The sequence below is a fragment of the Lepidochelys olivacea genome, assembly GCF_965140295.1.
Source record: "Lepidochelys olivacea isolate rLepOli2 genome assembly, chromosome: 13".
NCBI lineage: Eukaryota > Metazoa > Chordata > Testudines > Cheloniidae > Lepidochelys > Lepidochelys olivacea.
In genome coordinates, this window is record NC_140423.1 from 8078872 (window position 1) to 8101573 (window position 22702).

Genomic DNA, 22702 nt, shown 5'->3' on the forward strand with positions numbered 1-22702 from the left:
ATTTTGCCTGTCTTAGGAGGAGATGATTAACCTGCCTACAGAGGTTTTTTAAAAGTCTCTTAGTGACAAAGTGATAGATATTTACCTGAGAGTGTCCCAATGCCAATCAATAATGATCAACTATGGTCCAGCACAGTACCATTGATATCAATGGGAGTTTTGCCACTGCGTTTATTAGGGGTAAGTTCAAGCTCATAGGTTTCAGAGTAGCAGCCGTGTTAGTTTGTATTCGCAAAAAGAAAAGGAGTACTCGTGGCACCTTAGAGACTAACCAATTTATCTGAGCATAAGCTTTCGTGAGCTACAGCTCACTTCATACTGCATCCGATGAAGTGAGCTGTAGCTCACGAAAGCTTATGTTCAAATAAATTGGTTAGTCTCTAAGGTGCCACAAGTACTCCTTTTCTTTTTTCAAGCTCATAATGTCTAGCTCGGTTCTTTGTATTTTTTCTATAGATCCCTTTAATCCTTTAGCAACAATCTGTGTTTTCTAAAAAGCTTTTGTCTAAATCCACTCAGCGTGAGAACACAATGGAAGAGAAATACTCCTTATAAACTGTAGCCATCTGCAATCTCCTTGCCACTCAATCAGCAACACCCTGTGGATATTTGGCTCTCAAAGATTAGAGGAACAAAGCAAGAAGAGAGCAGGTTTCCATTATGGTGGAGCATACAATATTGTTGTTATTACTCACGCTCCTCCATATAATTAATCATGCTATGCATTATTCGAAGGCAAACAGAGTTTTGATTCATTATCGCTTATACATACACAAAGCTGGAGACACATCAGCTCCGTCAGACATGGTTAATCTTTGCTTCGGTTATGTACATGTCTGGGTATCTGAATCATGCAGATGGCAAATGTTCTTCTAAAATGTTTCCACCACCAATTTGTTCGTATGGGCCAGATTTGCAAAGGGATTTAGGCACCTAAAGAGACAAATAAGCACCCTGTACGATTCACAAAAGCACCTCGCCAGATTACCTTGCTTAGGAGCTTTTGTAAGCTCTGCTAGACACTTATCTGCATCTTTAGGTGCCTAAATCCCTTTGTAAATCTGGCCCCTGAATCCAAACGAAACATACAAGCTGATTTGCCCTCTCTTGTCTTGCTTTTATATTTAAAGTCAATGCAGTGCTCATGAAACATATCCCATACTCAGCACTGGTAACTGGAGAGCTCTGTTTATCTACAGACTAGTTCTGGGTTAACAATAGCACAAAGCATCTTACCAGCATTCTAAGAGGGTAAAAAGATAGTTTAACCATAATGGCTCATTCATTCCTTGGATTCTTTAAATAGAGCTGGTTAGGGAATGCCTTTTCCCCCTGAAAAAAATTATTTTGGCCCTCATTGAAAATTTGCTTGGAAATAGTTTGGCTTTTCACTGAAAAAAAATAAAAAAAAACTGCAGATTTTGTTTTCTTTTTTCAATACAATTTTGTTTTCTGGTAACACAAAATTTTTGGGGCAAAAATTGCCATTTAATCTAAAAGCCATTCTCCACAGTGGTGAAAAAAACAACAAACTTTAAATTGAAATCTATTAATCAGCTCTACTTAAAAGGGCATCATTTAATACCAGCTGCGGGAGTGGTGTTTGTGATAAACTAGGAACTGAACTAATAATTACAGGTTGGTCAACTACCATAATTAGTGTGATTATGCAATTGCAGCAGAAACGTGTGAATGCCCAGTTAGATATCTAGCTACAAAATTGCATGTGAAATCACTGTGACTGCATGCATGGTCATGGTGACTATGCTCACAGTTTAGACTCATGAATATATGGGTGAAGATCTGGGCCATGATTTTTGAATTAAAATCTCCTAATTCCTTTTCTGCTGTGCCTATCAAAAAAGAAGAGTCCAATTTCAGGCTCCCCATTTGGAAAGCTTTGTGTTCAGACTGTAACATTTTGATTATGAGTGATATAAAATGGAGCTTATTTTATTTCCTAATTAATGGCAGTACATATGGCAATACTAAACCCAATTGATTCAAACAGACTTTTATATTTGCTTGGAGGCATTTTCAGAAATATGAATAGTGCAGCCAGCAGAATCTGATGGATAAGGACCAAATGGATAAGGATTTTTATTGACTACAAGATCATATCACTAACTGAGAAGAAAGAAAGAAAATCCAAAAACTCCCTGAGCTGAAAGATATAGAAACCAATATAAAGTAGCTAATAAGGCCTCTTACTGATAATGGGTGTCTTGTGTAAATAATGGAGACACACTGAGTCAGTCCCTCTGCAGCAGAACTCATTAGAAACATGTACATCAGCCCAGAGCAATTACTTTGATTGTTCCCCTGCTGTTTTTTCACAATAAATATCCACAGAGCCACTAGAGTTGCAGCCATTCCATTCACTTGCAGATATATGGGAGTTACGAAAACAGTTATGTGCAATGTATTTACCACTTAGGATACCACTCTTGTCATTTTATATACCACCCTACAGGCAAAGCAATCGCCTGTGTTAGTGGACTAAATAAGCCCATGCAAACAGGTCAAGATGTAAACATCCACCTCCATATGGAATGAGAGAGCTAGTGGGATGTACTGACCCCTGATCATTTGGTTCACGTTGTAGTTCATCTAGGGTTTGGAAAAGGGCTGAGAGCCCACTGCATAATAATAATAATGATAATACAATAATACCTAGCTCTTCCAGAGCCCCTTTCAGCTGTAGATCTTCAAGCACTTGACAAAGGAGGTAAGTTTAATTAAGCTGATATTAACGAGAGATAAAAGGCACCCAACTTCTCTCAGGATCGGAACCCTAAAAGTGTAAATTTGTGAGTGTCTGACTTGTGAGCGTGTAAGGGGTCACAAGAGCAGTCAAGGGACAAAAGGAAGCCATGTCTCCTTCAGTCCATCCAAGCCCCTTCCGCCATCAACAGGAAGGTGGGTGACCTAGGAGCCCCTATAACTAGTCTATGCCACTGAAGAATCAAGGATGCTTCTGTCATGCTGTCTGGAGCAGCTCACAGCCATGAGTACCAACCTCAGGGCAGACTGTCCAAGCAGGGAAGACACCCCAAACTGGTAATGTGTTCTATAATTAGATTTCACCAAGCCAGTAACAAATGTGCACTTCTATAGCTCCTTCCATCTGAGGATTTCAGAGTGCTTTATAAAGAAGAATTAATTAAGCCTGATAACATGCTAATAGGAGCAGCATGAATTTCTGCTTGGATAGCCACCAAGATATCTGTAGACTAGAAGGGCTGCTCCCCTGGTTCTAGCCTCCTCCCACCCCTACGTGCCTCCCCATACCCACAGAGACTTGGCCATGTGGTGGCCATATGGAGGGTCTTCTGTAGACGCCTATGGAAGTGGGGTAGCATTCAGTGTTAACTCTGCTCCTCTCTTGCTGAAGCTTCAGGGACCGTTTTGCTTCTGTTTACTTATTTTTCTCCCCTCCCTTCACACAGTGGAGAGTGAAGACCCAGGGCAATTATCCAATATTAGCCCAGTCTTGTATAGAAGGGAGCACTGGATAAAGAATGAAGGTGTGGCCCCTACACATAGAAATGGGACTCAAGGATCAAAAAGGGATCTGATCTGAAAACCACACAATAATATTAGGTCCGAGAGATGGGGAAGACTGTATGTGAAGTTCAGACTCATACAGACTTTCCCATAGACCGAGGTGTTTAGGTATTGAGATTTGGCTCATCTCTGTCCTTTACTGCCCAGTACCCAGTCATAATTTGGGAGGTAAGGTACCAATATCCAAGAAGGTGTCACACTTTGAGGGTTAAGTGGTGATAGCTGTTGCAGCCTCTTTAATAGCCTCTTCTACTGGAATAATGCCTGAATTTAAGGGTTACCTAACAACAAATCAGGAAAAGACAATGGTGCCACACAGCTAGTGATTTTACTTGAGCTTAAGAGTTACACATTTTATTGTTAATGGCTTATTAAAGAGTTCTATAATATTTATATGTTGGTGAAATTTATTAGGAATGGTTTATTACAGTTATAGATGGCTAACAGCTTCTAGAATTGTGTTTGCTCTATTTTAAGGGCCACTTGCTTCATTATAAATGGTTTGCTGGTGTTACCTCAAGCCATTTAGAGAGAAATGTGTAACTCTTAAAGCAAAAACGTTGGCAGCAATTGTTGAATTGTTATCACAGTTCTTTGCAGTAAAAGCGATAGGCCAGATCATACAGACTCTACCCAAGCAAAATTCCCACTGATTTCATTGAGACTTTTGACCGAGGCCCTGATCCTGCAAAAACTTAAGCACATGCTTGATTTTACACATACTAAGTAGAAAGAAAAGGAGTACTTGTGGCACCTTAGAGACGAACCAATTTATCTGAGCATAAGCTTTTGTGAGCCACAGCTCACTTCATTGGATGCAGTGAGCTGTAGCTCATAAAAGCTTATGCTCAAATAAATTGGTTAGTCTCTAAGGTGCCACAAGTCCTCCTTTTCTTTTTGCGTATACAGACTAACACAGCTGCTACTCTGAAACCTGTCATTATACTAAGTAGAGTAGTCAATGGGACTACTTACAGCACGTAAAGCTAACATGCATAAGCCTTTGCAGGATCGGAGCCTGAGTGTGGGCTGCAGGTTTTGCCAGCTGTTGAGAATACAAGGTGTTTATACATTGCAGTCTGTTCCCTATAGCACCTTATCACATGCCCCATCGCATACAGTAATATTTAACCTGGACTCTGAAATTCAGAGCCAGACCTCACACTAAGATGTTTGCAATATTTAACAGAGAAATATATGCTGTGTGAAGCTTGGACCACTTCACTGTTGCTGTTGTTGTGTGTGAAACTGCAGCACATTGCTGGCTAAAGTGACCTTGTATAATAATATAGTATTCTGGATCATCATACCTTGTATGCAAAAATACTGGTACCAACACTTGCGTTGTAAAGCCCATTTCTCTTTTGAATCCTACGTGGATCTGTGAGCTTGGAGAAGACATTTGTGCTCTTGGCTGAAAGGCAGAAAAAGTCAAATTCCCTCTCCCCCAAATTGTTTGGGAAAAAAAAGTTCAATTTTAGAAAAAGACAGAGAACAAATAACCTAGAGAAAAGGGCAATAACCCTTCTTCTTGACAGCATAATAAAAACATACATGTAATAATAAAAGGAAGATGGAACACACCTAGGGCTTACTTGATTATATCATCTGTTCTATATTTCCGTCTTTTTGGCCAGTATTTTTAAAGCTATTGTAGGTAAACAGGTGAGCCAATGACCCCAGACAAACAAGAGGAGGACTAAAGCTAACACAGGGGCATAAGAGTTCATGACAGTGATGAAGGGGCACACACAGTGGGAGTCAGCATTGGAAGGGGTAGGCAAATACACTCAAATCCACCTGTTTTGAAGTTCTGATGGACTTTCTCTCCTTCTGTTGGTCTCTTGATCTTCCTCTTTTCAATAGGTATATAGAGGTATTAGATTCAGGTACTCCAAATACTTGATCTACCAGAGAAAGGGCAGCTGCTAAGTGACTTATTCCTGAAAGTGGTTAAAGGATTATTTTGTACCTGGGGGGTTTGTTCCAAGTGCCGAAGTAAGAATAATACTTGATACCTGTACAGCACTTTACAGCCCACTCTAGATTATGTTGACTTCTAAAAATGTTTGCTTAACTACAGACCTTACATAGTTCACCTCAGTTAAGGCAATGGCAGGGAGATATTGTCTCCTTGGGAAAGGCTGGAAAATGGGGACAAGGAAGGGATAAGGGCAAAAAATTATCTTGAAAAATTTGAAGAGCAAGGAGCCAAGGATCATTTAACAGAATCCATTTCGCTCTCATCCGCTAAAGGTTCAAGCCACAATCAGGGCAGCTTTGCTCAAAAGGGTTAATCTTTATTAACAGCCCCGAGAATGTCCTTCAACTGGTATATAAACTAGTTCAAAGGTTTTTGAGAAAAACAACATACCATAAACCAAAGGGCAGCGCTAATTGGAAGCAATGTAAATTACTGTTAAAACAGCGATAGGCTCGTGGGGGGGGGGGTTAATAACAGGAAATTAAATTTCATTTATGCTAACATATCATAAAGCCCATCTTGGCATATAGTGAAGAAACAGGCACAGACAATGGGGACAAGACAGAGAAGCAAGCATAAGTCACTGTATTTTACTAACCCATATTCACTGGTCATGGTCAGTATCTCCAACGGACTTGTCTTTGTTCCTGATCATTATAACCACACTTGAAAGAAACCCTGTTTGCTCATTTTTTGCCCTTTGCTACTTCTGTAGAAGTGACACTGGAGTTTCTCCTTAGATAAGGGACACAGAGCAGGTAAATGGCTTCCCCAAGATCAAACAGCAAGTCGTTGGCTGAGGTGGGGGGGTGGAACTGGGCTTGCCTGACTCTCAGGCCTCGCCTCAAATCACTGGACTCATCTGCTACCCACACTCACTTAAATTGCAGTGACAAATGGTGGAGACTGACTATTGTCTAGCCTTATAGATTAGGCAGCGTTATAAACAGATTTGTTAGAGTCTGATTTTAATTAGTACGGCAATTAGTGTTTATTTGAAGCGTTTTTTATTTTTATCAGTTTAAATTTTCACAGTTACACAAAATTATGGGGTTTATGCCTTTGTTTAGATTTGTATTGATTTATATTTTTCACATTTGTGAGGAATCATTGCGGGGGTCAGACAATAATTATTCAATGACAATAGACACAGATTCAAAAGTTAAAGCTTTGTATCCGTTAATACACAAATTGTCAACATCATATGTGAAAATATACAAAGTAAATATCCTTAAATCAAACTCTAATAAATTCTCAAGCAGCATTTTTCTTATTTACCCTGTCAGTAAATCTCTATTATTTTCCCTGGAAATATTTTTTCATGGGACTGCATGTGCATGGTGACACTGATGTTTACCAGCATTTACTGATAAAAATCTAATCCTTACAAACCTAGACATAAACCAGGGACCTTATAGATAGTTTTCCCTATAATCTCTCTTGTAACTTGCCTCATATCACTGTTCTGCTTTATAATCTGTTGTTTTCATTTGGGACATCTTCGTCGATTCCTTTTGCTGCTGTATGACCTTTGTTTCACAGTGATACTAGAGAAAAAAATTTCTTGTGTCATACTCCTTTATTTTCACTATAATACCATCATTAATTCTTATTCACATGTGATAGATTAGATTAGATGTTAAAGTGATGGGACAGATCCTCAACTCATATCAATTGTCCTAGCTCCACTGAAGTCAAAGACAGTGAGCTATGAAAGTTTACACTAGGTGGAGATCTGCCTTGAAATGCCAAAAACCTGTTGCTGTTTGTTAATATATCTTCTTCGAAGGTTTTGTCCATTTCTCAGCAACAGAGAAATAGGAATTGAAAGAAAAGCCATTGTACCCAGTTTTACTCTTTGTGAAAACCATGGCTAACTTCCAAGAGAAGCATGACTGAGCCAATTAAGAAACTTTTCAGCTTCCCCCATCAGACTATACAAATTTTAGTAAGTGTAGGTCAAATTTTAGGCCTAAGATACGTGAGTGTCTCTTTAAACAAGAATATGCATTTGGTTCTCTCTGCTCCTGTTTCTAACATATTTCTTGACAGGAAAAGTCCTATTACTTGTCCCTTTAGCTCTCTTTTCCCTTAATGATGTAATAACATGATGCTAATAACCACAGAGCCACATTTTGGGTTACATTGGAGTCATGCCTGATAGCTCTATCATGGTTAACTGCCTGCTTAACAGGGCTTGCAATTTATTCTTCTGATGGGCTTGGAGACTTATTCCTTGGATGTACAAATAAGAGAGGTTACTTTTTTTTTTTTAATATATATATATATATTCCTTGTGTTAAAGAGTCACCAAAATAAAACCGAATGCAAGTGCATATTTGGGCCTCATCACATAGGCTTTGTGCAGGCACTGAGTTAAATGGAGGCTTTGCTCACATATGGACAGCAGGGTGGGGCCCTTGTAAAGAGAACACTTCCTAGGAATAGGAGATAAAATTAGAAATAGAGGGCCAGGTTCTTCCCCTTTCTGGCAGCTTTGAGTTGCTCAGACTGTGCAGAACAGTTGGAAGGCTGCCTCATTTGGTCAGCTGGAGATTCCCCCTGGTTCAGGTCCTCCAGTCTAGATGACCTTGGACTCCAGTGACCCCCCAGCAAGTAGAATGGTCTCTAGAGGATGGTTACTGCTCTAAAGATACTCTGGCAACTAAACTAGCCTCCATCCTGAGTTCATCAAAGCCAGACCAAAGGAGCTGACTCAAAATATCTAGCATGTCTGTCTCTGGCCACTTATCTACAGAGCTCACTCTTAGAACTGTAATGATTCTGCCTCAGATAAAAAGAAAAGACAAGCTGGGTATTTGCATTAGTCTCTATTCTTAGGTTCCAGGGGGGTAGCCGTTAGTCTGTATCAGCAAAAACAAAGAGGAGTCCTTGTGGCACCTTAGAGACTAACAAATGTATTTGGGCATAAGCTTTCGTGCGCTATCAGCCACTTCATCAGATGCATGGAGTGAAAAATCCAGTAGGCAAGTATAACTATACAGCACATGAAAAGATTCTTAGGGAATGTTGCACATCCTGAGAGGAAGTAGCTGACAGCTAGGAGGCTTTTAACAGCGACAATACTATCAAACAATGTAGCCAATGGTCTGCCAGTCTTATTCTCTCTTTCTAGCATCCTCCCATTCCTGCACCAAAATGGCATTCAGTCAGTCTGGAAGGCCATGGTTTCCTCCTTATTTCATGAAGCGAGGAGAGAAAGTTCATGGTTATTTATTGGCTTATTTTCAGCTATGGAATGATTAAGCTTTACAGCACTTCTTCAATCCACATCAGGGCAATGGAAGCCCTGAGAACTGGTTAACTCTGTACTTAGTGCAAGAGAGAGGTACCACATCCTCGAGCATAAGCCATAAAGAACAACATGCATGCCAGCCAGATCCCCTGGAGAAAGAGCTCTTTGTCACTATGTTCCATTATTACTGCAAACTCCCAGTTGGGTGCTAAACACCAAGTGGCTCTTTTTTCCATTCTGCTTTTAGTGGCTTTTCTGAGACACTTAAAGATCTGGCTTCTTTTTATTTCTGCTGTCATTGTGTTTGTGAGACTGTTGGTCTGTAGGTTTCCCTCCCACTGCAACTATCTGTCACGGCCGCTGACAGAAGTTCCTGTTGCTTGAAGTGATCAGAAGGCTCTGTGGAGCCAGAACCGCAGGGGTCAAGTCCAGGGTGCCATGTCTGAGAGGACGTTTCTTATGTAACCCTTCTGCCCGTCAGAGTTGGCAGCAACAAGGGCCGGGTTCAATATCTAGGGGTTCCATTCCAATAACACAATGCAAACCGGCTCGAGCCCCCACCCAGTGACCTGGGAAAAATATATACCACCCCCGCTGGGCGCCTCCAAGAGGCAATACTTCCCCTCTCGCAAGCACATAGTCTGAGTGTAGCAAAAGTCTTTTAATAACAGAGAGAAACAATGTGGCATTATGTTGGGGAAACACCACCAACAGGATTCATAACACAACCCATGAGCAAAAAACAACCCCACCCCAGGCAAATTGGGGCATGCCCTTTTCCCTTTGGTTCTTGAGTCCAGCAACCCCAAATCACCCAAAGTCCCAAAAGTCCAATGCCCCAAAAGTCTCTGTCCCTGGTCAGGGCAGCCCCAGAGTTCGAAAGTTTATCGGCGGAGCTTTACCTCCCAACCTGGGTGGAAATGGGACAGGGGTAAGAGGCACCTTACGTGATCTGAAGCTGACCGCCCCATAGCTCCATAGCGGCGCTCCGCCAGCCGCCCCACGAACTCCTTCGCTCAGCTGCGCTCCGCTCCGCCAGCCGCCCCACGAACTCCTTCGCTCAGCTGCGCTCCGCTCCGCCAGCCGCCCCACGAACTCCTTCGCTCAGCTGCGCTCCGCTCCGCCAGCCGCCCCACGAACTCCTTCGCTCAGCTGCCCCACGAACTCAGCTCCACGGCCCACAAGCAGCTCCTGCCATCCACACACTGCTCCGCGTCGAACTGCTTCACCAGCCGTCCCGCAAACTGCTCCACAATATATCTTCAGGCTTCCCCACTACTTAACACAACACTCAGTGATTTCAGCTCTTAGGTGAATTCAGCTTATAGTAGGGGAGCCCCAGTGCTGGTGCACTGTCAGCCCAAAGTGAGCTCAGCAGCCTATAACTAGACTTCTAATGAAATCAAAATTAGCTCTGATATTCCACAGTGGAGAGAGGAGGAAGTGCAATCAGCATGTAAGGCCCTCACCAAGGGGCCCATGCCACCAAGTACTACTACTTGTCCCCAGCCTCTCTCCATTCACACAGTTTTGGAACCCATGACCCTTGCCTAGCGAGTGCTACTTAGTTGATGGTGAATCCCTCCATCATAACAAAAGGCCACGTACAGTTCCAAGCACAGTTCCCATAATCAGGGTAATAACAATTTATTCTTCCTGCCCCAATAACAGAGACACTGGGGATCCCACAGCAGCCAAAGTGACCATTTGGGCAGCTATGGTCTCATTCTAGGCGTGGTGGGTGTGCCTATGCAAATGAGATCGGCCCCTGAAGTTCTTTTCCACAACTTGCCACACCTCACCACCAGATGTCAGGGTGGAGCTCATCCTGACACTGCTTACACTTAGAATATGATCTTGTGATATTTCAGACCTGCCCTCGATGAGCAAGACAGAAGGAGGGAGAGTGGGGGGGAGAGAAAGCTAATTAGAATATGACCATGTCCTTTATTCTATGTACATTGTTTATGCTTATTTGCATTTCTTTTCTCTTGATTTTCCTCACCAGATGTTATCTGTGGAGACCCCCCAGGCCCAAAACTGTGTTTCTGTCTACAGGGGGAGAGGGAGGGTTCTCTGCATTGCAATAAGAGCGCTGCAGATACCAACTTTTTGCTCTCCTGACTCAGTATCATTTAATTCTGCAGTAGCATTGGAAGCTCTGTGAGGTCTTCGCAAAGCTGCAAACCATGGGCCATTTTGCTCAGAATTTGGTGACCTGTTGGCCTCCCATAAATTGGCAGGAAAAGAACAAAGGCAAAGAACGTAGGACCTGATCCAGCAGCCCCTACGTAAGTGAGTAGTCCCACAGAACTCAATGGTGCTACTTGTGTGAGTAATAACTACTGAGGCAATTAAAGGTTGCAGGCCCAAATTTCACGCAGAGCTGAGTCCAGGGGACTGGAGCAGAAGCAGGCTACAAATACTAGGGTCATGTAGATGGCTTCAAACAGGTCAGACAAAAGAACTGAACTCTGCCTGGGGTATCTCCCAGCTGGGCCTTGATTGCCTCCAGCGGCAAGTAGTCCAGGTGCTAGGTCCGAGGAGCCCCACCTTAATTCCTCTGTATGGGAACATCCCAAGGGGCTGGACTGGGAACTGGTGAAGTGTTGGGCTCACTTCTTTTGTTAGCAACTTTTAACCATCCTGCTGAGGGAACTGCACTGTTTATGTGAGACAGCCCAAATAAAGCAAGCCTTTGCTATTCACCAGACTCCGTGACTGTTTATGGGAACCTGGGGACCAGAGCCTAAAGGACCCTGTGGTTGGAGCCCCAACAGGGCATACCTCTGAGTGCATGGTATATCCAATATGGTACCACCATATAGGGGACTGGTGTCCAACACAATTACAACATCTCCCTGCAGCGGGGTCAATCGCTGTATTTTTAGCAATTTTTCAGTGTCCTGGAGCACTCATCATTTTATAGATAAAAGATCCTCTGGCTCCTCTTTCACCATTTCACTGAAAGGATGGTTTAATCCTTAACAATATGCTGTCCATGGAAACAGGAGAATGGGATTAATTTAGCAGCCAAAAGGCTTCCTGCTGTTAGGTGAACAGCTATTAGAGCGAATAGCCAGTAGCCTGCCTATGGAAAGTGAGCAAAGACCCAATCAAACTTGTATTGTTTCAACACATTTACTTAATTAGTTTCTCAAGATGTTCTGCTTTGTCTGATAGTCAGGAAATTGTGTCTGCCATTTTCATGCTATATGTGGGGCCCTGGGGCGGTGAGAGACCCTAGATCCCTCTCTGTCTCCAGTCAATTTCACTGGCTGGGTTTCTCCATGACTTTTTTTTTAATCTAACAATTCTCAAGATCCAGCAATAGCAACGTTTTTTCTTAAATTTTTTTTTAAAGCAAACAACTTAAGAGTAAAGGCTAAGAGGGAGATCTGGAGTAATGCTACACCATATAAGAATTTAAGAATATTTTTTACTTACATTGAGCCAAATTCTTTGTTGGTTGGTGTTATTTCCCTGAAGTTAATAGACACTAGAAAAGATCTTGCTCCTCTATGCTTTCTTACCTACAGAAACAACAAAGGAAAAAAAGAGATTCATTCTTCCCTTGCTTACATCTCATTAAGAGCCCTCTGTGTTCCCTGGAGTGCACCATTATCAATTACACACATACTTACAGAGATGGAACCAAGGGTTTGGAGCATGCTCGGTCCTGCTGTTGCTCCTAGTGGCCTTGTTCATTCCAGGAACCACAATCTTGCATTGAGATCGGGCAGCCATAAGAAACACAGCAATGGAGCCCAGACCCACACCCACAGCTCACAGGCTGGAGGATCAGATAGCAAGAAGCCCCTGCTGGAGGACAGTAGTGTATGAGGGGAGAACTTGAATCTCTTGCCTTTCAACTCCAAACCAAGGATGGACTGTACCAACTGGAGTTGGGGTGAGAGTCAGGGGAGGTAATGGACTGTACCACTAACAGCTAATGAGGGAGGGAAAAACTGTCCTTCAAAGCCAAATACATCCAGCTGGTGCAAAAAATGAGATTGTACCATCTGGTGGTGAAGGAAGAAGTTCGACGGCACCATGTGAAGGGATAGTTCTTAAGGAAAACCTGCTTTTGTATGTGAATGGTGAACTTCACAGTGTCGCCTGCCATATATTCACCTTGCCAATGAAAGTGAGGAGCCAGAAAAAAAAAAAACAAGGAAATCTGTCACTTTAAGGGCAGGCCCAGGTCTAGCTACCCTTGCGCCAAGGTTTTGCCTCTTTAAGGACAGCCATTCTGGGACTTGGAGGCCCCAGAAGGATCATGTGATCAAGTTGGATGCAAGCCCTGCTGGGTGATAGGGGCAGGACTATATAAGGCCAGCTTTGTGGTTAGCTGGGGACTGTGAGAGAGCTGAGGCAAGATGTGGCTCTCCTCAGGGATGTGGCCTGTGGGAGAGTAGCAATCTGGTAAAGGTCTGCTGGAAAGAGGTGGGAGAAAAAACCTGAATTCAGGAGAGGGCTCCTGATGTTCAATGGAGGCCTGCAGGGAAGAAGGCCTGGAGACAGGCAATGTAGGAAGCAGGCCTTGGAGGACTGAAACAGGGCTTGGAGATATAAAGTCCCAGGGCTTGAGGCTGGAGGACCTTAACACCCTCAAATGAGGGAAGGACTTGGAGAGAGAGATGTAGGTGGGGGATGATAAATTGGTGGTGTGCCTTGTAGAGGGGAGAAGATGAGTAGGCTTTTGAGGGAAGCCTGTCAACCAGTGAAGAGACTGGGAGGAAGATTTTTGGACTTCCCTTCTCCTAGAAGAAGATGGCTCTAAACTGGCCAAAGCACTAAAACCTCCAACTTCCTGAACCCACTAAATACATGAGAAGGGAAACTGAGGAACATATGACCTGATGTTGGGCCAGGTAAGCTGTGGTTACACTTACCCAAGCAGGTAATGTGACATTTCTTTCTCACACACACTGCCTTCGCTGCTCCCAGCAGGGCTATGACAAGCTAGGGAGTTCAGGCTACAGTTTTAAGTTGGTTGTTATCATTTTGTTTTCATTAATGAGTGACTATTTTGTTCATAAAAGTGAAAACCAGGCCTTGGGCATGCAGGCGCTGCATAATCTCTACTCACCCACCCTAACATAGTAGACTCACCTCAGGCCTTCTCAGCAGAATCTGACCACTCCAGCCATGGGCCTCTCTCTCCACCAGAAAACCACAACATGTGTCAAACTGTGTGATGCCTCTGTGATGCTGCCACAGTAGCAGACACCTGGACTAAACAGGAGGTGTTTAATTCATCAGTGTGGGACTCTGTGAAATAAAAACGGAAACTAGGGCTGATTTGGATCTTAGGTCTCATTTTATCCAAACCCTAAAGTACTGGCTTGTTTGGACCTATCTTATTTATTCATTTCTACAGCACCTAGCACACTGTGGTCTCCTCCATGAGCATGGCTCGTAGGCTCTACAACTAGATTACATTTAAAATTATTAAATTAAAAAAAAATAAAGATGGGTAAAAAAGGTGGTTTAAAAACTGGCAAATTTTTTCTTATATAAAATCCTCTTGCTACACAAACAAGGAAAAGATAAAACAAAAACAAAACCCCCAGATTTCGAGGCAGGACCTGTCTTTTGTTCAAGTTCAAAAATTTGGAGATGGGTGGAGTCAGCTACATGTTCTTAATGTTGGTTTTTGTTAATCTTAATCCTTCTAGTGTAGTATTTTTAAGGTACACAGAACAATGTATGCTACTTACCTCGGTATTTCCGTTCTACATAAAACCTTTCAGCACAGAGCTATGTGATAGACTGAGTTTTCAATTCTGTACTAGCGTAACCCAGTGACAGTGTCTTCCTGTAAATGTCCCTCCTGTTGGAAAAGGGCAGAGTTCAGAAGAGATCTCCTGTTGTCAGCTGCTGCTGCACTTTCAGATCGGAGTCCTTGTATTATTGTGTTCGCATCACAATGAGCCAATGCAGAAAGTGGACTTTGACTGGGGTAAATAACATAAGTGGTAAGAACGTCAAGTGCCAAACTCTCCATGGGGACTTAACCTGGCCATTTGTGGGAAGTAATTACTGCATGTGGTGTGTTTAACTGAGACATGGCCATAGCCTCCTCCCTTTTCTCCTTAGTGGCATAAGTCCTGGACTCCCCTATAAGGGTGTCTGGTGCCTCCATCCAAAGAAGCCCCTCCTAGTGCAGAGAGCGCAGAGGCCCTGGCCCTTGGGATAATTTTCAACACCCAATCTCACACAGAAGAGTGTTAATCACAGAGCCCCAAAATAAAATAGCTATCCCTGTTCCGAGAGTGAGAAAACAAGACTCCGGGCTTTATTAGATCTGAGGAACTCAGGATGAGGGACAACCGGAAAAGGGTCAGGATAATAAAATACAAAAACAGCAATACATAAATTCTACCCCGCCCAACATTTACAGCCAGCGCAAGCCACCTTACGTGCCGTCCCAGCACCTGCCTAGGCAAATAGTGAGTTTAGGCTCAGTCTCCGATGGGTGGTGCAGCGCTGAAAGCACAATATCAAAATAAATAAACGGGAGTGTTCTTACAACGTATCCACCCCAAGGATGGCTAGGTTGTCCCTGAGGCTCTCTGGTCTGGATTCTAATGTGCAGTTAAGCTGGCTCTTGGTAGCCTAACCATCACCCTCTCAGGCTCCTGGGTTTCTGTCCTCTGCTGAGATGATGCTGTTCAATGTCCCAGAAATCCCAAAAGAATGCAGTCTCCCCTTGAGTAGAAATGTGGAGGGTTGAAAGGTCCTCCTGGGCTGTGATGCTTCAGTCTCTCTCGGCTCTGCTCCAACAACAGCCAGACCAAACCTTTTGTCTCTGACTTGTGGCTTATGATAGAATTGGGTAGTAACACTACCAGAACCTATCTCCACCCTAGGCAATCTGGGAAAGGGAGTCCTGCACCTCTGTAGCCATTGCTGTACAGTCCAGGGATGAGCTGCGTGTTATTTCAGTAGCATCCCTCTAAAGGGTTTACATGCACACAACCCATGCGCATTCCATTTGTGCTTAGCTTCAGTTTCAATGACATACACATGAAAATTCTACCAGTTGCACTCACAAGTTTTTCAGCAGTGTCTCTGCTCATGAAAATGCATGCATGTGCAAAGGGGTAAATGTACAAACAGACTGACTTTTGAATACGTGGCCATTGGTATTTAATCAGCATGGGGTATCTTTCCCTGCAAGCATACAGATTGTTCTACGAAAAGCTTGGATCGCAATCTCCGCAAAACAGCACAGCAGGCTAGTGAGGGTGAGTTAGCTAATGTTTGTGAGGAGTACGGAAGATGAAAAGTGTTATGATACAAGTGCTACATATATTCGGAGATGGTGAGCCAAGCCCGCAGCTCAGATGGGATGTAAGTGGTTCATAGCCTTTGTGGTGGCCCTGTGTAGTCGGTGAATTTCACCCATGTCCTGCATTCTTTTTTTTTCTCGGTGCCTGTTTCTGTAGCCATGAGAGATGTAACACTGGACGTTATCCAAGTCTCATGCAGAGATGTCCTAGTTTCCCCTCTCTTGACAGCTCCAGTTACACAATTCCTTCACACATCATATGGCGCAAGTCACTGTCTCTGTTCAGGAAAGCGCTCTGCTCAAAGGCAACCTGGGGCCTGTCTTACAGAGGTGAGGGGTGATGTTTCCCCAGTGGAGTTGGGGGGGAGGGGGTAAGCCGGCTTCATTACAGACTTCCTTGTTATTTCATCCAGCAATCCTTAGGGAATCAATGGGACATTTAATTACTATTTGATTAGTTAATAAACCACTGTTATTTGCTACAATAACAATTGATTTTGAGGGGATTATTTCTATTACAAGCTATTGCCAATCTTATATATTTAATTTTTGTTTCCTGTCATTTCATGATCAAATTTCTACCAATCAAAATTCCTAATTCTTAGTATATAAAGCATACCAAGCAATTTCTTGTCTGTAGTGCAAGTTTCTCAAGCACATGTTTCTTCTTTCACTTTTATTCATGTGACAGGGATATAGGCCAGGTGGGAACAGCCGTCACTTGTAGGTATCCTATGCAGTTGTGTTTAATGTTCTTTAATAGGCAGCTAATTACCAACTGGAGAAATCTCATGATGTCTGGTGTTGTGTTACAAAGGTCTGGCCTACACTAGAAAATTAGGTCAATTTAACTCCTTTGATCAGGGGTGTGGAAAATCCACACGCAGAGCAGCATTATTACACATAGCCAGTGCTACCACCTACCTAAACTGTGTCTCCTTTGTTGAGCCAGAGTACACTGAACTGTGGATGAGCAAGAGGAAGAGGGCATATGGAAACTTCTCCTGCCATGCACCACTGCACAGGAACCAGGCACAGTCTTAGTCCTTGAATTCCTAATGGGTAAGGACCTAGGGATTCTAGTGCCAGCTATAGAGCTAAAAACTCCGTTGGCGATTGCCCCAGCCCTCTCTAGGCCGGCCAATCAAACCGCACGTCAAAAAATTGCCCCAAGCTGGTGTGCTTCCGCACTTCTCTTACCATACAGCAGCAATATAAAAATGGTTAGCAAATTTAGACGTGATCATTATTACTTTACTGACGCTACAGGCCACCTCTTTCAGCCCTTGCTCACATGGATATTCCCAGTTAAATCACTGGATCTGCTCATTTGAATAAGGCCTACCTACATCTACTATGAGATGAAGGGCTTAATTTATGCATGTTATAAAACATCCAGTGGAATGGCCTTTCCTTCTTTGCAATTCTCAGTCACTGTTTAATTTAGATGAAAATAATTCATGTGAAATTGACGTGTGTTTAAACTTAGCGTTGTATGACCACCAATTGACTGTTAGAGAAAATGAAAGTTTTGTAATCTACATAATTCTGTTCCCACTCAGTTCTTCCTAAAGGAGAACAAAGGATTAAAAAGAGAGTCTGCCTGTCTGTAGGTGCTCTTTACCATAGTACCCACACAGCTCCTAGGTATTGAAATAAGCAGTAATATCCCTCTCATCCTTCCCAGTCAGTCGAGTATCCTCCTGGTGGGTGGTTTCATTGATCCTGTAGGACATAGCTGTAGAGAGAGCTCCTAGTAATGGAGGAAAGGGGTCTATATGTGTGGGAGTCTTCTGTACAAGCACTCTAACACTAAGGATGGGATTTGCAAAAGCTTTGGTTTTTCAATGGGACTTGTGCTCCTAAATCACATATGGTCTTTTGAAACTCCACACCCTAAGAACCTCAAAAGGTGGCTTGTTTCACTTGAAAACAACTTTTACGTAATGTTTTTTAACCATCCAATTATATAAGATGTACATGCAGGAGAGCATTCTAATCTTGTTTCTGATTTATACTGGACTCCTAGGACCACCTCCTTTTAAAATTAGGAGTGACACATTTGATCATACCCGTCTGGAATGTGGAATCTGTTCTTCTCTCTCAAGAGTCATTTATATTACTTGGCTTTGCCTTGCCAGGATTACGATGAGCATGCTTGCTAGCTCGCATTATCGTAGAGGCACTAAAAGGTAAAGCAGAGATGGAAGGAGGACAGGCAGTGTTGAGTGATCTTTGCCAGGCACACTGATGGTGTTGCCAAAGCATGCAGGACTTTCCTGTGGTGTTTGTCTTTGGGAATGTTCATAGTGCAGTCATGTCTTCCACTACCCAGGGTGTGGGAATGTCACTTCAAAACACAGTGAGAGCGCCCAGATGTGACCTGACAGCCATTTCACCAGTCAGTTCACTAATGCCATTTTTAAAAATAAAAGATTACATATTACACATGGAAAGGACCATTTCCCAGCAAACAGTTTAACACATCAGATGTGTCTGGGTATTTCAACAGGTTGATGGAAACTTTTCTCAATAAAAAAGGGCTTGTAATTCATGAGTCCTGATTTCCTCATTGATGTCCTCTTTAGTTCAAGGCATATTGACGAAATGCATGTCAACATTTATAGCTTTTTAGGATGAGCTCTGTAAAAGCTACATCCACGGTTCACATCCCTCCCCCATAACAATGTCGCTTCTAGGCTCATAATATTGCTATATATGAGGCCATCTCAGAGAGAGAATGGAGTGCAATTTTCTCTTTAAAAGAGTACATTAATGAAGATATGTCCTTATTTCTCACTCATCCTTCAGAATGTAACCTGTTGTCCGTTCACCTTTCATCACAATAGCGTCTTAAGCACGTCACAAACACTAATGAATTCATCCTCCCAAAAACCTCTCTGAAATAAGGACACTTCAGCCCCATTTTACAGATGGGGAACAGAGGCATTGACCTGGCCACGGTCTGTGGCAAACCCAGAAAAAGTGTTGCCTATCTAGTTCTGGACCATCTGATGGAACATCAGAGCTATCTTTAGCGTGCTAGCATGAGCCCTATTAATACGTGTTGTGGATCTGGGCTGGGAGGCTCCCTTCCAGGTGCAGTCCAAGTATGCCACCTGCCACTTGGAAAGCCTTGACTGGAAAGCGCTGTAAGAGACAAGTATTGTCATTGGAGTGGGTCACAGGTTTGTTTTGAATTTCAAGGAAAACCCAGTATATGGGGGAAGGGAGAGGGGAATTAAATGTTTGTGTAACTTTTCCCCCATGTTCTTTTTGCCAGTTCTAAACATTAGTTCCATGAGTAGATAAATGTACAGTTCTGGAATTCTGAAGTGTTCTCTTCTGTAAATAGAGAAATTCAGTTTTCATTGAAAATATCTGATATATTTGGAAAGAGTTAAGTGAATACTAGTCCAATCCAGCTCCTGTTGGAGCATTCCTGTTGGCTTCAATGGGAGTTAGGACAGGCCCTAAAAATAAAATGTATTTTTTAAAATTCAAAACCCATAAAATATCTATTAGCTATCCTTCTGATTAAATCCCAGCCATGATAGCAATCTTTGGGGCTCGGGAAATGGCATAAAATCGGGGCTACATAGTGTGTTGGCCCACACTTGAAGGATGTAACTCTTAGTGTGCACTGGTTTCAGAGTAACAGCCGTGTTAGTCTGTATTCGCAAAAAGAAAAGGAGGACTTGTGGCACCTTAGAGACTAACCAATTTATTTGAGCATGAGCTTTCGTGAGCCACAGCTCACTTCATACACTGTATGCATCCGATGAAGTGAACTGTAGCTCACGAAAGCTCATGCTCAAATAAATTGGTTAGTCTCTAAGGTGCCACAAGTCCTCCTTTTCTTTTAGTGTGCACTAGCATGCTAGGCACTAATTAGCCCATATGGACCTTGCTGGTGTGCACTAAAAGTTCCCTTGGACGTATTAATGTAGTCCTATTTCAAACAGTACTACATCAATGTGTATTACAGAACTTTTAGTGCACACTAGCAGGGTCCATACAGGCTAGTTAGTACATACCACGCTAGTGTGCACTAGAATTTATACCCCTCTACCTGGTTCATTAGCTCATATTAGACAAGCTCTCAATGCCGATAGAGTTGGGTCACAACTAGAAATGCTTTCTCTTGACTTTAGCACGCTGAAGAGACCCTGTACTTCTCTCCACTGCAATGTGGCAAATCCAAGCTTAATGCACTGACTTCACTGGCACTACTCACTTGCTTAAGATTAGACACATGCTTAAGTACCTGGCTGAATCATAGTTTTGTAGTGATTTGGCCTTCAGGTCTGAGTGACTGCTAAGAGACCATTCTGTTCTTGTGCAATGCTAAGTTTCATCTTTCTACTGGTTCACAGATGCCTCCAAAACTATAGTTGAAAAGTCTCCTCCTCCTTCCGTGCCTGTGTCTTACTAAGAATAGCGTGGTATCCAGAAGGCCATGTTGGCCTGCCTGACATCACACTAACACAACTGCTGTAACACATGAACAGTGGTAAGAACTCTCTCGCTGCAGATTAAATAACATCTCCTTCTGTAATAGTTCTTGGAGTGTCCCATTAAAAGTAATCAAAGTTTTAAAATCTTCATTTGAAAACTACAAATGTTCATCTTGCATAATTTTAGTGCCCACCTAAAAAGATAAAATGAATGTGCATATAGGGAAAATCCGCGTTGGTTCCTCTTTTTGGTGTCCCCTGTTTGGTCTGTAAGCTGTATGTTTCAAGGTGCCTGGAACACTAAACAAGGAAGAGGGCTGGGCATTAGAATTCCTCCATCCCCATGTCTCTAAGGTCATGTCGACCGTGCCCTGCAGTTTGGATTAAGGAGGTGTGACTAGCAGCATGTACCAAAGTGCTATGCTGTAACTCCACTGTGTGGATGCTGCAGGCACAAATTTAAAGGTCCCAAGTTCACACCAATGTAGTCCTCAAAAAGTTAAAGCCTGGTAACTGTTAGAACACACATGTTGTCAACATCAAGTCAAAATATACAACGCAAATACCCTTAAATCAAACCAATAAGTTCCCAAGCAGCATTTTTCTTGCTTTCTGTCTGCAAATGTTGATTATCATCAATGGAAATGTGGTTTTGTCAGTTTATGTGCATACAGTGAAACCAATTAAAATCTATTAAGTCTTCTTTTATTCTTTACATTCAGGAACATGTAAATCTTGGTTCTGCCACCTGAGTCAAATCCAAGATCAGTAGGACCTGGATTGAATAGGGGAAATTCTTAGGGGAGTACAGTTCCCTTATTAAAATAGGCTAAATTTTCCAAAGAGAATAGTGACTTTTGGATGCATCAGTTCTTTGGCACCCAACTCAAGATACCCTAAAGGGGCCTGATTCTTGAAGTGCTGAGCACTAACCCTGTGAAAACCTGGTGCCCTAAGGTGCCACAGTGGGCAGTCAAAAATTGAAGCACCAAAGTCACTTGGAAAATTTAGCCCATCTTAGCCCTTTAATTAGAAAGGACAGAAAAAAACAAGGGCTACCCCTCCTTATTCAAGATGCAGCTTATTTGTCTCTGTTCCACTTTCCCTGCCTAGTGCACATATATGATGATTCAATGACAGATTTTGTTGGAAGTCAAAATGCACCTAGGGGATGGTTTGGATCCAAACTTACTGTAAGAATCAGCTGGTGTGAATATGAGAAGAACTAAAAGAATGCTATCATCCAACACTCCAACCAAACACCGTGAAGCCTTCCAGAAGTTCCAAAGTGTTCTGATAACTAGCTCCAGGCCAGATTCTGCCCGGTCTATGCCTGTATGCACAATGTCTGGGGAAGGTTAAGGAGCCCTTTTTGTATGACCACTGTAACAAAGAGGCTGGAAGTGTGGAACTCCAAAGCAGACTGATCGCACTCTCTTCTCTAGCCTCCTATTTCCCCTGGCTCTGGATGGTTTCCCTCCAAAGAGGGTGGGAAGGACTTGTCAAGAGGAGGATTACCACTTGTTTAACAAATATTTCATAGCCTATGGAAGATATAGCTGAAGAATTAGAAAGCATATTGATCATCAAGGACAGCATGGCAGGTTAATTAAACCACTTCAAAGACATTAGCAATATGGGTTGGAATTAAACAGAGGAAAGAGTCAGCTCTCTAATTTATGTCTCTGTAATGGAAGAGGCTCTTTGTTAATTATTGACTCTATTCCAAGTTCCCTGAGGTTGCCATAGTCTGGAGAACATGAAGTGCTATGTTAAGACACATGAATGCATATAAAAATGTAAAATCCCAGCCACATGTAGTCACAGTATTACAGTAATGAATCCAAAGCATTTGCATCAATTTATGAATTCAAACATGTTGCTGCTTGTCCATTATATTTGCAATCTAATGGCAAAACAAAAGACAGGATATTGATTATTAATGAGTTGCTGTGAAAATGCATCTGACGGTAACTCAGTCATATTCTGCTTTTCTTTGGCTATTCCTGCTGCATCATTAGATTGAGGCCTGTCACGCATTGAACTCTTAGTTAACTTGGACACAAATAATATACAAGACTTGCCTACGCTGATAAAGAACTGCTCAGCTATGGGCACCTGGGACTCTGTGCTATTCTGGC